Source organism: Chlorocebus sabaeus, chromosome 11 (assembly GCF_047675955.1).
Source record: "Chlorocebus sabaeus isolate Y175 chromosome 11, mChlSab1.0.hap1, whole genome shotgun sequence".
NCBI classification, from domain to species: domain Eukaryota; kingdom Metazoa; phylum Chordata; class Mammalia; order Primates; family Cercopithecidae; genus Chlorocebus; species Chlorocebus sabaeus.
This window is the reverse complement of record NC_132914.1, coordinates 3499861-3513491: the sequence shown is the minus strand read 5'-3', so window position 1 is coordinate 3513491 and position 13631 is coordinate 3499861. Positions and strand designations below refer to the sequence as shown.

At 52.7% G+C, this 13631-nt stretch overlaps 1 protein-coding gene across 6 annotated transcripts in view; it reads right to left on the bottom strand.

Annotated features, from left to right (window-relative positions):
- TSPAN9 (tetraspanin 9) overlaps positions 1 to 13631 on the bottom strand; it is a 209812-nt gene that overhangs the window by 69134 nt on the left and 127047 nt on the right. The window lies entirely within an intron of this gene.

The following is a 13631-nucleotide window of genomic DNA, read 5'->3' as shown; positions in this document are numbered from 1 at the left end:
AACCACCTCGTGACCACACCTGTGACAAATGGGCTTTCACATCCACTAGGGCCACTCCGGGTTCCAGTGGGTTCTACCTCAGCCCTGCAGGCCCTGTGCCCAGTGGGACCTGGACACCAGGCACACCGTCTGCCTCTCTGTATAAGCCTCCCCACTGAGGAGACGTGTTTGAGAAGATCTGTGGGTGCTCTGAGATGGTAGGAAAATCCTGGTAAGAGGGAGGCTTGACGCTGGAGAAGCTCTCCATATCCTCCCAAGCCCCGCCTCCAGAACCCCAACCACTCTGACCAGCGAGTGCCCAGTGTGAGCTTCGACATCCCAGGGGAGCAAAAGAGATGTGGACCCGGGGCCATGTGGGCACGTGTGAGCACCTCCCAAACCTACTCCCACATCTGGATGGTCCCAGCAGAAGCCATCTGGCTGCTTCCTCAGTAGTCGCAGGATGGTCCGGCTGAGAGTTCCACAGGCAGATAGCCCCAGCAAGCAAACCTGTCCAACCCCTGCCAATCACAGCACAGACTCCCCAGCTCCCAGAGGGCCCCGGGGCTGGGGTCGGGGTGGGGTGGGGATTGGAAGGCTCTGAGCACGGACTGAGGTTACTTCCCAGCTCAGGACTCCGGGAGGGAGCAGAGGCCAGAGAGACTGAGAAGGAAACAGGGCAACCAGGGACGATGGATCAACCTCTGGGAACATGGAGCTGAGTCCCTGCGATTCCAGGACGCACAGGTTTTCGTGCTCATCCGTGTAAGTCCCCAGACAGAAGAAAACAGCCTGAGCAAGCCAGACAGAGAGGTCCCGGTGGCATGTGCTCTGGACCAACCTACATTCTCCATTCTGATACGGGCAGGGCCCAGCCCACCACGGAGCCTGGGGAGAACAGTAAACGGCGGCTGGAGGGAAAGATGGGGCCCCTCCCACCCCCACACTTTCCAGACGGTCCACAAGTGGGGTTCCCCAGGTGTCAGGCGCTGGGGTGCCTCGGCAGGCAACTGCAGGAGCCAGCAACATGACTTGGGGCTGCCTGGTGGAGAAATTCCCCAGGGAACAAACCACTGCACAGCTTTAGTGCTCCCTAGGAAGGTGGAGAGGTGGGATGGAAACAGACACGGAGAACAACAGGAAGTCACGAAAAGAAAAATAAGGTAGCGATCCTGATTCCAATCAGCAGAACCCTTCCTAGGCCTCAGAGTACTTTCAGGATCACCATCCCATTGCAGCTCATGACAAGTCTCCCAGGTTGGCCAGGCAAGTTTGATTAAGATGTGATTCCCACCTTACTGAGGAGAAGCTGAAGTCAAAGATCCTCCCAGGGAGGCAATGGTAGAGCAGCAGGGGAGCCCAAGCCTTCTCACAGCCAGCTATGGCCTGGGGTGGTGGTGCACGGACGCCCCCTAAATGTGTGCAGTACTTTGCAGTTTAAGGCACTCACCCTTCTCTAGGTCTGGATTCTCACAACCACCAGAGAAGCGGGTAGGACAGGTTCTTGAATCCACACACAAGGTAAAGCATCCCTGGCATTGAGCCATGAGTTTAACGGGGAAACTTGAGGAGCGGGGTGGGAAGGGTACGTGTTTGTTTTCTAAAGGGGTAGCAGGTGGAAGAACAGGCCAGGGCCAGGGGATGAGGGAGGTGGGCCATCAGGGGCTGCCCTGGGTAGAAGGGCGCGGTGAAGAGGGGAGAGCGGGGTGAGAGGCAGTGCAGGAAACAGCCCTGAAGACACGTTCAGAGGGGATTGGGGGAAGGAGGAAGAAACAAGAACCCTCTTCCTAATGACGATTGCTGGAGGGAGGAATTGGAACAATTGTAATTAAGCTTCTAACAATAGGAAGGGAGCCGCGACAGTTCTGTATGTCAAACACGGTGCAGAGCTTCTCCCCAGCGTAGAGAGGGTGCTTAATACAGCAGCCCGCCCCCTCATTACCTGCTCAGCGGGCGTGAGGGCCCTCCCCTGCAGGGGGGAGGGTGCGTTCAAATCAATTGACTGCTGTGGCTGTGGCCCCATCTCCTGCCCGGGCCCAGAAGCCACTTCCATTTCTTCCTACCCTGAAGTGGGAAATGGGCTAACAGGGAAGATTCTCCCCCCAGCACTAAGCAAGGAGGCACAGGTCCGAAGAGGCAAATCCAACAGGGGTCCGTCCAGCCTGGAACCCAGAGCTCCTGCCCCAACCCAACCCTGTGGCGGGCAGCCGCTCACTCCAGGCCTGTGAGCTCCAGGCCTGGCAAAATCTAGGGCAGTGCGGTCCCGGCAGTGAGCTCCAGCACGCTGAGCACGCACGCAGTCCAGGTCAGGCAGTCCCCTCACCCGGCCTCAGTGTCCCTACCTATGAGACAGAAGAAACTCATCCCTGGTCCATCACTCTACCAACGCTACTATGAGGATAAGAAAGATAAAATATCTCAATAATCATCAGCTCCTTAAAAACACAAAGGGAACAAAAGAAACATGTACGACCACAGAATGTCAGGGCCTGAAGAGACCTCAGAGAGGAGCTGGTCCAAGTCTGTCATTTTCCAGATGTGGAAACTGAGGCCCAGAGAGGGAAGTAGCTTGCTCAGGGTCACACAGCTAGTTAGCAAGCATGCCGGGGACTAGAACCCAGGTCTCGGGGACCAATTCCCTGCTCTCTTCCACTCTGCCACTTTGATCCCAGACACAAGTGAGAGTTAACTGGCATGCATCTTCTAAGAACAGCTGCACGGCTGCACCTCTAGGAGTGGGGAAGAAATGCAGGATGCATGGCCACGCACCCCAAGATCCCGCAGGCTGTTTGGGTGGCCATCCAGCCCAGCCCCTCCCTGCCCCAAGTTGTGAGAAGTCTCCATTTAGGTGGGAAGACAGAAAGCTAATCGGCAATGCTGAGAATCTTGTCAATATTCCTCCCACGGCTCCTAAGTAAGACCCACAGCCCTCCACGGAGTGGCTTTTGTGAAATATGCACTTTTCAGACTCCCCTCCTCCCAGCAGGCAGGCTGAGAAAGGGGCAGGTGAAGGGGGGCTGGAAGGGGGAGGAGGGGGCTTCGTTGCAGCTCTCTTTAGCTGCCATAAATGGGAACAAATTGAGCACCGCGTGCACTCAGCTCCTCTTCTGACTGCATCAGTGTTCCTCCCTCCACCCTTGCTCTCTCCTGAGGGTCCCCAAACCTCCTCCCCAACCAGGCCTCTGAGCCCCAGGGACCGGTCACGATGAGTGTCCTAAATGGCTCAGACATCACGGAGCTCCTGCCCAGAGCCCAGGCTTGTCGGCCTGACAAGCTGTCGCTCTGATTTGGGTCCAATGAGCTCTTGCCAACAAGCGGGGGAAGCCCCCCTTGAGAGGGCAGGGGGCAGAGTGAGGCTTCAGAACACACCCGCCCTCACTGTACGGAGAACAGAAGGCACAGGATCCTCACCGCCAGCAACTGCTGTTTGCTTAGAGACCCCTGCAGACAGACTCCCCAGGTCGCCTGCCCAGCCACAGTCTCATGTCCTCCAGACCTTCCTCCACCTGGCGTTTTTTAATACCCTTCCCCACCTGATCCAAAGTGCCACTGCTAAAGGGGTCGTCTGCAACCAGCACACCGCTGTACCCAAGCAATTCCTTGCACTCCACAGATCTGTTCAACACCCTTTGCATGAGTCCCTTTCTCTGGCTTCCAATATCACCATGTTTTTCCTGCCTTCTCCTCCTCCACCCTCCCCACTCCCTCTGCTTGTCCACAATCCCTTCACCGGATACGCCTCCTCCCATGTTGTACATCTTCCACCCTCCAGATCCTCAAGCCCTCTCCTTTTCACCCTTCTCATAGTCCCTGGAAAGCCTGCCTCCTCTACAAAGCCTGTTCTGATCAGAAGACAGATGGCAGGTGTGGGACATGAACACAGACACTCGGCCCCGCTTGCTAGGCACTGAGCACCACACCTGGTGCCCACTCCTGACCTGCACCCACTAGAAGACTAGCTGGCTAGCTGGCTCCTCCACCCCCTCATCTCTGGGTGCCCCATTCCCTCATCAGGTCCGCAGTGTGTGTGCACAAGAGCTCAGCTGAACCCTGGGGGAGGGTGGCAAAGCATGGAAGATCAGAAGTCTCTAGGCTAGGTGCAGTGGCTCACACCTGTAATCCCAGTACTGTGGAGGCCAAGGCAGGAGGATTGCTTAAGGCCAGGAGTTCAAGACCAGCCTAGACAACATAGGGAGACCCTGTTTCTACAAAAAATTAATAAATTTTAAAAATATATAAAAAGAAGTCTCTATATAACATAAGATGTATAAAACCTTCATGAAACTTTACAGAAAGACATTAAAGAAGACCTAATGTATGGTGAAATATACCATGTTCATAAATAGAAATAGATAAGTAGAACACTAGTCATATTCATGAATAGAAATATAAAGATAAGCCAGTCACGGTAGCTCATGCCTGTAATCCCAGTGCTTTGGGAGGCCAAGGTGGGCGGATCACGAGGTCAGCAGTTCGAGACCAGCCTGGGCAACATAGTGAAGCCCTATCTCTACCAAAAACACAAAAATTAGCCAGGCATGGTGGCACACGCCTGTAATCCCAGCTACTCGGGAGGCTGAGGCATGAGAATCGCTTGAACCTGGGAGGCAGAGGTTCCAATGAGCTGAGATCACGCCACTGCACTCCAGCCTGGGTGATGGAGAAAGATTATATCTCAAAAACCAAAAGAAAGAAATACAAAGACAGCAATTTTCCCTGAGATGATGAATGAATTCAATGAAAGGCCAACCAAAATATGAAAAGGGTTTGGGGGAAGAGGCTGGCTGACTGATTTTTGGTGAAACAAGACAAACTAATTCTAAAACGTATGCAAAAGAACAAAAGGCCAAGAACAGCCAAAATACTCTTGAAAAAGCATCAGATGAAAGGATTTGCCCTACCAGATATTGAGACTTACTATAAAGTTGTAGTAATGAAGATAGCATGGCACCAGGACAGACAAACAGTCCAATGGAAAAGACCCAAGCATACACAGAAACACAGGTGGAGGTATAGGTTTACGGGGAAAGGCGGACTAGTTAATCAACGGAGCTATGGAGGAAAACCCAGAGCCCCATCTTATATACAAATATAAATTCCAAATATATTAAGGACTTAAATAGAAAAAGAAAAGCTTCCAGAAATCAGCCCAGGAACTCATCTTCAGTCATTTACCTGTTCATTTGACAATTCACGGGCACTGATTCTGTGGCGACAAGCACTGTCCTACCACCAGGCTGTAAAAATGAAGCAGGGCGCCACAGCGCACGTCTGAAATCCCAGCACGTTAGAAGGCCGAGGCAGAAGGACTGCTTGAGGCCAGGAGGCTGAGACCAGCCTGGGCAACATAGCGAAACTCTACCTCTACAAAAAAATACAAAAATTAGCCGGGCTTGGTAGCACGTGCCTACACTTTGAGCTACTCAGGAGGCTGGTGTGGAAGGATCGCTTGAGCCTAGGGAAGTCAAGGCTGCAGGGAGCCATGATTGTGCCACTGCACTCCAATCTGGCTGACAGGAGGGAGACCCTGCCTCAAAAGAAAAAAAAAAAACACACATCTGTGAGATAGCATGTATTTCTTACATACATAAAAAGTACAATCTAACAAAGAAGAGGCTGAAAATCTGACTATATTTATTACAACAAAGAATTTCTGTTTACCAACACCCCATGCAGAAAGTGAAAAGACAAACTAGAAACTGGGAGCCACATACTGTGTTTGCAATACATTTAGTTAACAACAAATTAGTATTCAAAACATAAATGAAACTCCTAAAAATTGTGAGAAAAAATGCAACTCAATAGAAAAATGAACAAAAGGCAAACAGGCATTCACAGAAGATGAAAGAACGGCTAAGGAACATATGAAAACATGTTCACTAGTGATCAAAGAAATGCAAATTAAAACCATTATAATGTAGCATTTTACATCCATTGCACTGGACAATGCCAAAAACCATTTCCCGTTGACTTTCCACTGGTGGGAACGTCCATCCTCACTGGAAAACAATCTGGCACTATCTAGGAAAGGTGGCAGGTACACATCCTGAAGCTCCACAGGGCCATTACACTCCTCCTATATACCCAGAGCAGTGCTCCTCAAGGTGTGGTCCATGGAACGGCTTCATATTTAGAAACTTTTATAGCAATCTGACATTGCCAGAACATCCGAGAGCACCATCGGCTGACTCACTCAGGTACAGCTGAGCTCGTCAGGTGAGTCACGTGTGCTCTGAACCTCGTACTAGTCACGTGCAGCAGGACCACCTCTGAGAACTAAAAACTTCAAAGATGGTCCTCCACCACAGATACTTCCAGAAACACTGTCCTAAAGAAACACTTCCACATGTACCCCGGAAGACTTACACAAGAATGTTTACGGAAGTGTTGTTTAGAGAAAAGAGAAAATAACCCAAATATTCATCACCAGAAGAATATACGGCAGCACATTCAGGTAATGAAATACTACAGAGCTGTGAAAAGATGTGCACTCTGGCCACAACTACCAACATGAATGAATCCAGAAACATAACGCTGAATTTTTATTATTTTATTATTTTTTCTTTGAGATGGAGTCTCTGTCACCCAGGCTGGAGTGCAACAGTGTGGTCTCAGCTCGCTACAACCTCCGTCTCCCAGGTTCAAGCAATTCCCCTGCCTCAGCCTCCCGAGTAGCTGGGACTACAGGCATGTGCCACCACACCTGGCTGATTTTTGTATTTTTAGTAGTGACGGGGTTTCATTATGTTGGCCAGGCTGGTCTCGAACTCCTGACCTCGTGATCTGCCCATCTCGGCCTCCCAAAGTGCTGGGATTACAGGCGTGAGCCACTGCGCCTGGCCCAATGCTGAATTTTTAAAAGCACATTCAGAATTATTCTGTTTATCAAAAGTTTAAAAATCAGTGAAACTAAATGATGCAGTGTTTAAGAATACCGATATATATGCAGCACACTTCACACAAGATTCAAGGAGAACGGTGCTCTCTCAGGGAGAAGCTGGGGGTCACAGAGGCTCCTGGGTATAGAAAGTCCTCTTTTTCATAAAGTAGGCTTCTAAGTGGGTAGAGGTTTGTTTTATAATTTTTTTAAGTACATGAATTTACATATGATGTATTTTACAACTGTCACTTATTTTAGGTGACAGTGTTTCTGGCTGGGAAAGTGACCTGGACCTGGAGCTCTGTGTGCTGTGTCCTGGTCAGCCCAAGTCACAAGCCAGCTGCCCAGTGGAATCCAACATCCACCAAAGGGCCTGTGCGGGCCCCGCACTGTGACCACCAGCCCAGCTGGCTGGGTCCAGGCCCCACTCATCACGCCTAGGACAAAGGGAGGCAGAAGTATGTGGGGCTGCCCCTTCTAGGAGGTCTAGAGCTGTGTGTAGAATGTGACAGGTGCAGCTGCAGGCCTTGGGGTCAGAGACCACATCCTCCTCCACTGCCTTCTCCCCACCTACACCTCTCATTCCAAGAAACCTCCCTGGTCCTCCCAGTTGCCCCCATTCTCCCATATACTCCAAAGGCCTGAAGACATTCAGAACAATCCCCAGCCCGAGGGACACCTGGGGCTCCTCCCAGGGCTCCAACGCCCTGCCTGGCATTGTCATCCGAGCGGTCCATACTCCAACCCATGGGCACCTAACTTCCTGTTCATAGGCTTTCACTGCAGGAACCATAGTAATACCAACAACCACAGCTCCTGTGCATGAACTCCGAGGTGCCAGGCAGCCTGCTAAGCAGTAGACCCCCATCATGCACACAGCACCTCCTGCGGGCCTCAGCACGGCCCTGTAGGGAAGTGGTATTGTCCAAGGTGAGGAAACCCAGACACCGAGAGGTTAAGGACGGCCTTCAAGACACAGCCCTCACTTCTGGAGGCTCCCACTCAGGAGGAGCTTTATTCATGTAAAGGCTGCCCGGCTGATGTGAACATCCACCCTAGTGAAGGAGCCCTGCCTTGGAAAGAAAGCTTCCTGAAAGCGGGGCCCTGTCCCCCTTCTCCTTGGCCGGTCCCCCACAGCCCACCGGCCACTAAAACATTAGGGCCTCTCTGCGTGGTCAGTAAGCTAGACCCTGGGAGGGAGATTTGACACCCTGCAGCCTCCCCTGCCCCAGGGCTTCTCCAGTTCTCCTGAGCCTTCCAAGTTTGCTGGGGTGCACAGGAGAGGAGGCAGACCCCATCTGCATCAAACCAGGGGCTCGCTAAGTGAGAAGAGGTTTCAGGCCTCCCCTGAAGTCCCACAGCTGGTTAGATAAAGAGTCAAGTTAGAAGCCACATCTCGACCTTGTGCTGCTCCCCCGTCTGACCGTGTGCCATTTTTAACATCCCTGCCAGGATCGGACCCCAACCCCCACGACTTCTGCTGGCAGATTAGCTTTCAAATGTGAGCAGGGACAAAGCTGGTTCAGAAGACTTAACTCTGCCCCATGGGTTTAGCTCGGCTTCAAAGCTTCCTAACTGGAACCAAATAAACGGGCATATCACAGCTGGAAGGGAGAAGCCGGAAAGCAGGGAGAAAACAGGGGCATCTCTTTAAAGCTGGATTACCTACAACGACAGCTTGAGCCCGAGTGACACAGCAAGACCTGTCACGGTGGTCTGTGCCAGAAAAACAAAAGAACCCTGTCCTGGGAGCCCTGGAAAGCCACTGACGAGCATCCCCAGGCACTGCCCACTCTGGCCTATACCTTCCCATAGGCCAGAGCCCCTCAACTTCAGAACCCACTCTAAACTCTCCACCCCCGAAGCCACTCCTGAAGGGCGCCACCAGACTGGCACGACCCTTTGTTTCTCTGGGTTCAGCCCATCGCGTGTGTCCAGCAGGTGCCGTCTCCCCCTTGGGCTGCTAGCTCTCCCCTGGCATAGGATCTGGATTAACATGTTCTCTCTTCCTACCCTTCTCTCTGCCCTGGAGCCCCTAGTCTCATCTAATCAGCAAACTCCTATTCATCCTTCAAAACCCAGGTGTCACCTGCTCTACTCTCTTATCTCTATACCTTGTCTCTATTAAGCAGTATTAATTACTCCATTAAGGAGCTCTATTAAGCAGCTACTGCTCAGAACTGTAATTATCTGCTTATGTGTCTGACTTCACACAACTTTGAGCCGCTCAAGGGGCTGGCTTACAGCAGGTGCTCAACTAGCCACAGAGCATCTGCCAGCCCTTTCAGTGGAAGAAACAGAAAGGCCACAGGATTCACGAATTCTTTTTTTCAAACTAAGGGAAAAAAAAAAAAGGAAGGCTCTTTCTCTCACCTCTCTTTCTGATGGGAATAAACATTTTAGAGCAGGAGAGTCAGAAAGCAGCTGTGTGGGCGCAGAGGCTAGGAAAGGACAAGCCAGGCCACCAGGACTCTGGGTGCAGGCCTGCTGCTGCCTCACCCTAGAATGCTCTCACCTCGCCCTTGGCAGCCCTGTGTTCAAATGTTCAGCGCAGGACGAGCCAGATGACCTCTCCATTCCACGACTTCCTGGCACGAGAAAACTGATCTGCCCTGTGTGAGCCCAGTCAGCCCATTCTCACCAACTGGAGGATCCTGTGCACCGAGCGGGCATTCAGTAAATAGTTGTGGCATGAGTGAATGGACCCAGTTGGGACCCCAGCACCCTGATGAGCCACAGCAGGCCTCTGGCCAGAGTCTGCCACCAAGTTCGGCCAAGGGCAGCCAGGCGCACAGAGGTAGGAACAGGGGAGGACGAGGCCTGTCCGTCTGGGGAAGAGGCTGGAGGGTGTTTTCTGTGCTCTTCACGGGCCAGGGTGGAGGGCCCAGTGGCCCTTTCCTCAGGCTAGAGAGAGCTGCTTACCCTGTTTCAACTGGGACTTTCTCTTCTCTACCCACCTCCTCCCCACCCCCTCCTGACTGACACCAATGCTTGCTCTGACAAGATTTAAAAATAGGTATTAAGACAAGGAAGTTTAATTTTTAATGCTGTGGAGAGGAAGTGAACACAGACCTGGCATTCCCTCACGGCCACATTCCAGGAGTCTCGGGGTGTCTGCCAGGCCCCGCACCTGTCCCCGTTCCCCCAGCAGAGGCAGGCCTGACCCACCCTTAAGATCTACTCGTCGCAGCCCTCTAGGAAGACAGCCTGAACCCTCACACCTGAGCCCTCTGGGGAGGCCCTAAGTGCCTCCTGCTGCCCAGGTGACCCTGTGTCTCCTCTGCCTGGAAAGGCCAGGTGAGGCCAGGTCTGAACCCAAGCTCCCTGCTGGGACCCTTGAGCCCACTCGTGACTGCTGTTTTCAGACAGAAGGCGCCCCACAGACTCCTCATGACACTACAGGCCACCCAACACTGACTGTGCACACACCCCAGCCCGAGCCTGCAGAGGCACTCGTGACACGGCCGAGCCAGTACTGAGCATGTGCCACCAATGCAGCTGGACAGCCCAACCACGCTGCCCGCACCCCAAGGCAGCCAGCGTCTGCGAGGGCCCTGACCTCACTTAAAGGAGTTTAATCAGGGCCCCATCAGCACTCTGCCCGGGGCCACCCTGCACCAACCTTTCCCCTGTTCCAGCAGGCTGGCTGAACACGGCCTCCTCAGCTAATTAGCCTTCATTACAGGAGCGATCCACAAGGAACAGGCTTTCCAATGGGCCAGAATGTCACTGCTCTGCCAGCCATAATTTAAAGTGATGGGACAGCTCTGCTGGCAAGCATGAAAAGTGACCATTATCCTAAGTAGCAATTATGCCAGCAGCCCCAGCCCCACCCCCGCCCCCCACATCAGACAGGAACTCGATTTGGGTCGGGAAGAGCTGGACGGGATCAGGACTTGCTGCTCCAGGAAGGGTACCCATGACCCCCACATTCAGAGGTCCCTTTTCCAGCCCAGCCCTATGCTCTCTTCTCTACTCACAGTTTGAAGCTCTGAGCCTTGTTTGCCCTCTGGGAGGGGCTTAGAATCACTGAGTCTCTACTACCAGTATTCTACTAGATGGCCCTGGGAGGACCCAGAGATGCGGCTGACTGAGGAAAATGCCCAGATGGTTTTCACTGCTGGGAGAAATCCCTTAGGGTGAGCGTGCTTACTGGGGAACAGGATCCTCAGTATGGGGAAACTTTTGTTCCAATTCAAGCCTCCTATTCCCTATCCACCTAGAAGCCAGCATTGTCTTTAGTCCTGAGAGTCGGGACAGGGGATGCAGAAGACAAAGAGGAGATGGGACTCAGTCAGGAGTGACCACTGCCCTCTTCTCTACCCTCACCTTGCTGCCCTCCTGGTGGCCCCAGATTCCCATAGTGCACTGGGTTGCCAACATGGCTAGCACTGTCTGGTTGAAGCTGCAGTGTCAGGAGCAGACCTGGACCCCTACAAGCAGGCAGGCACCCAGCAGCCTGTAAGGCACCTGCCCTTTTCTTAGTAAGGAGGAGGACCACAGGCTGTGTGACTCCACCTCCCAGCCTACCCCCAGTGACGTCACCCAGCCCTCACCAATACTATACCCTAGAAGCTCCACCCAGTGGTAAGGAACCCATGCACGCCTGTGTAGGGTTGCAGTGTACGACAGCTGCACCTGTCCTCCACGTGGGAATCCTCCCAGGCGCTCAGAGGCACGGGGGTAAGGGGGGGCGGGGGGCGGGTAGCGGCAGCAGTGAGTTCAGAGAAACACCAGATAGGCTCCAGGATCTATGGGAAGAGCTCTATCTATTGATTGCAGGCCTCAGGTTCAACTCTAATGCTTCAGAAAAGCCTCCTTTTTGGATCTGAGCCACAAGACTACACGTTAAGGCTACAAAATTCCTAACAATTGCACCTGGTCCCAGAGGGCTGGGCTCGACGCAGCCTGCATGCTTCCCCTTCCCCCCTGCACAAAACAGCAGCAGAGGCCCCCCAGGAACCCTGACTCATCAACACCCCACCTGCCTTTGAGGTTTTCCCTTCCCATTCTGCTCCCTCCTCTGCTCCTTCCCCAGGATCAGGCCAAGCACCAGCCTGCAGGAAGTCTTCATCTGAGTGGAGCACAGTGACCCACCACCCCCAAATCCTGGCCAACACCCTGCTGCACCTGCTCCTCCACCTCCCGAAAAATACAGTGGCAAACACTCTTACACACAAGCATGAACTTCTCTTCTGCTAAATTCCCCATCTTACCTAAGGTCTATGTCTTATTTCATCATCTCATTTGCTACTAGCATACAAGAAGTGGGTCTTGGAGACTCAATTTTTCCCTGCTTATAGTATGTCATGGGAATCCTGAAAATATTAAGTAATCAGAAAAGTCAGAACCCAGGAGAGAACAACTCCTAGCCTGGTAAGAGAGTGTAATCGGTACCTTCTAATTAGGAAGAGACAGCAAGTTCTCTCGCTATCAACCATAAAGACAAAATATTTCACCAACTAGCTCATTAACCTCTGCCAAGTTTTTAAGGGAAGATGGGAAGAATCGCTTGTCATCCCATAGCTAAGGAGAGCCTTTATCAGAGAGGCAAGCGTGAGATCTAACTTCTCTTCCCCATCAAGTGGAACTCAGGAGCCACTACCACATAACAACATGTTGTGGATTTACAGCTCTGGCCCTCCATGCATTCACTCACAAACATATAATGAGGGCCTACTATGTGCAGGGCACAAATCACTGTACTAGCCAGCGAGGAGGTCCCCAAACCAGCTTGGGCTCATCCTGGAGGAGAAAGGCACCGCAGGCAGTTATACCAACTCTGGCCAGCAGGTGGCAGGGTGGGGGTGGGGAGGAGTGAACGCAGCTGAGTGGGGTTACCCGCCCCAGGGTCTTCCTAATAAGGCTTAATATAGGCAGGGTGGGGCGAAACCAAAAGGTAAGTTGAGACTATGAAAAAGGATGGAGAAGGAAGCTGTGAACAATGAAAAGGACAGCATTGGTGTGAGTCCAAAGGCACCAGGGAAGCACACACCAGTACTTGGCTGACAGATGCTGGCAGACGGGTCACGGGACCAGGAGGCACTGGCCCACGAGGCAGCCAGAGACATTCCAATGGTGCTCGCCACCAGAAGAAGAATGAGACTATCTGCCCCAGCTTCCATAAAACTCTAGGCACATGACAGGTAACATGCTAATAGGGTGGCTGGAGGGTCCAACGCATGGTGACAGCTTAGGGGACTCCAACTCAAGTCATCTCAGACCAGTCTCTGGAAAAGCAGCCCACGCCCCAGGCAGGGAAGGGGGCTCCTCTCCCCAAGAGAGAAGATGAGGATGCCTGCCCCCACCCCAGATGGCATATAACCAGTGAGGTGAAGACAAGGACGGAGACCACCACGGCAGCCCCTGTTGGACTGGAAAGGAAGCCCAGTCCTTCAGGGACCAAGTGATTTGCCCAAGGTCACACAAGAAGCCAATGCAGAACCAAGACTGGAGCCCAGTCTTCTTCCTGCGCTTGCAATTCTATGGGAAAAGTCACCCCCTCCACACACACCCCCACCCTAAAAAGTTTTTCAGCTAATGTGGATCACTCCACACAAAAGCTGAATGCCTCTTCAGCACAACTGCTTCTTCCTGACTTCACTCTGAATGACTTTCTCCTGCCCTCAGTGCTCCTCCTGGACCACGGGCAGTGGGCAGCTGACAGCCTCCAGCGGGCAGGACAGACTCTGGGACAGAGCCAAACATCTGTGCTATGTCAGGGCTTGGGTGAAGAAAGGCAGAGACGGCAGTTGGGATGAAGGAACAATTC